Genomic DNA, 2,610 nt, shown 5'->3' on the forward strand with positions numbered 1-2,610 from the left:
GCCCCATCCTCAGCTTCCTCCCTAATACTTCCTCTCACTGGCTTCTGGATTCAAAGCATTTTTTTCTGGATTCCAAAGAGCCATCGCACTTCTAACAGAACTTTTCCTTAAAAGTTTTCTCTTCCTGAGCCATCACGATGCTTAGAAAAATGAAGGGCTACTCATTTCAGAGATAACAAAGCCTACCTAAGAAGCCTGTGGCAGACACTTTCTCCCTCCTTTGTTCTGGTTAAGATGGCTGAGGGATTTCAAAAGCCATATCACTAAGCATCAAGGGTGGAAAAAAAAAGGTAAACCAAGAAAGTGCTAGACACATGAGACCTAGGCTCTGCTCCCCAGTTCCTCTGTGTGTGTGTGTGTGTGTGTGTGTGTGTGAGAGAGAGAGAGAGAGAGAGAGAGAGAGAGAGAGAGAGAAAGGGAAACTTCTTAAACTCGCATTTCTAGTGGAGAGCACGGGACAAGGTGGTTGAACCGGTCCTGAAGTCTCCTCTCTGTCCAGCTACTGCCTCAGAGCCAGAACCCAGATGAGCATTTTGGCTGCTGGGTTGGCCTGGCAGGAGCCACCTGTGGAAAAGCTCTGCCCTAAGGGTTCTGGGCTTCCTGGAAGGAAGGTGTGACTGGCCCTCAGGGGGAAGTCTTCATGTCATAATGAGGCTAAATCTCCTTCTCCAAGCCTCAGTCTCCCCAGTCCTGTAGTAGGTTGTTGAGGAGGGAGCTTTCTGAGGATCCATCCACCCATCCACCTACCCATCTATTCATCCACCCCCTCCATCCATCTATCCATCCAACTATACCTCCATCCCTCCTTCCACGCTTCCATCAATCCCTCCTTCCATGCTTCCATCCATCCATCCATCCATCCATCCAACCATCCACCCACCCACCCACCCATCCACCCATCCATCCATACATCCATCCATACATCCATCCATCCCTCCTCCCTCCCTCCATTCCTCCCTCCATCCCTCCTTCCACCCTTACATCCACCCATCCCTCCATCCCTCCATCCCTCCATCCCTCCATCCTTCCTTCCACCCTTCCATCCATCCATCCCTCCATCCCTCCTTCCACCCTTCCATCCATCCATCCATCCATCCATCCATCCATCCATCCATCCATCCATCCATCCATCCATTCCTCCCTCCATCCCTCCTTCCACCTTTCCATCCATCCATCCATCCATCCACCCACCCCTCCATCCCTCCATCTCTCCATCTTTCCTCTTATTTTCACAAACATTTCTGGAGTGCCACCTCTGAGTTAGGCAGGCCCTGCCCTGAACAGTGGGGTAAACAGGGGAATTAAAGTGACTCCACATCAGAAGAAATTCATGCTTCATTCAATCCATGAATGCCCAAAAGAACTGATTTATGGGTGGGAAGAGAGAGTGCTGCTTAAGGGAGCTACAGACCTGGGTTCGGATCCCAGCGTCCCCACCCACCAGCTGAGCTACCTGGGCACATTTCTGAAGCTCTCTGAACCTTGTTTCCTTATTAGTCGGAAGGCGATGTCACCACGTTTCTCACTCGTGGAACTGAGCTCACAAGACTGAGTCTGGGGCTGCAAAGCATGAGCTGGATGAGTGGCACACCGCAGGGGCGGGGCACGCTTGACATAGGGTTGGGTTGTCAGGTACAAGACAGAACGCAGAGCTGAATTTGAATTTCAGATAAATAATGAGTCCGTTTTCAGTATAAATATGTCCCCAGGATTGGGCATCCTCTATTGTTTACTTGCTAAATGTGACAACTCTACTGAGAGGCCACGTGCACCCAAGTGGACCTGTCTGCCTGCCTGGACCCAGGACACCCGCCACCAGCCTTTGTAACCCTAGGTGTCTCATGGGTGGTCCTGAGCTTCTCAAGTCAACACTAACCCTCAACTTTCTAACCGCTGGAACTAGAGGCTAACGATATACCACCAGAACTTTGAAGTTGGAGTGGGTATAACACAACTGGTCACTAAAGCGATTGTCGGTCACCATTTCCACAGCGAGACTGCAGTAGCAAGAAGCACAAAGAACCTCCTTCTTGGCGATTACATTTTGGGAATGGAAGGCAAGCTAGAACCCTGTGGGTTAACACACTAGAGGTTACACTGTGGAGTAAATGCTCTGAAATAAGAGAGAGAGGGATGGCGTGTGTTAAAAATTGCAGGGCACCCTTTCCACCAGCCACTGCCCACCATTTCCCATTCCCATTATTGGCATTTGAACTTTCCTGTCAAGTGATTCACTGAGGGGAGGGCGAGTTGATGTCACTGATGCCCTGATGAGAGGAGGGGAGTTGATGTCATTTGGGTGGAATGCTGTGATGCTCCTAAGGCGGGCACACATCAGCTAGAATGTGTGGAGGAGGGAGGGCGGGGTGGGGTGTTTCCAGAGGGGAGCCAGCTAGGCACAAATAGACCAGGTCTTGGCAGGGAGGGAGGGTCAAGGGGTCTGGGAAGGGAGGTGGAGATGCCTTGTGTTCAGGTGCCTGTAAAGTAGGTGCTTCCCGGCACCTCTGCCTACCATCTCCTAAATGGAGCTGCCTTCCCAGAGTTTCCTGTACCCTAAGGGCTGGTTGCTTGAGAAGCCTGCGGTGGCGGGGGGTGGGGGGGGGCGGCGGG

The sequence above is a fragment of the Lipotes vexillifer genome, unplaced genomic scaffold (genome assembly GCF_000442215.2).
Source record: "Lipotes vexillifer unplaced genomic scaffold, Lipotes_vexillifer_v1.1 scaffold1275, whole genome shotgun sequence".
NCBI classification, from domain to species: domain Eukaryota; kingdom Metazoa; phylum Chordata; class Mammalia; order Artiodactyla; family Lipotidae; genus Lipotes; species Lipotes vexillifer.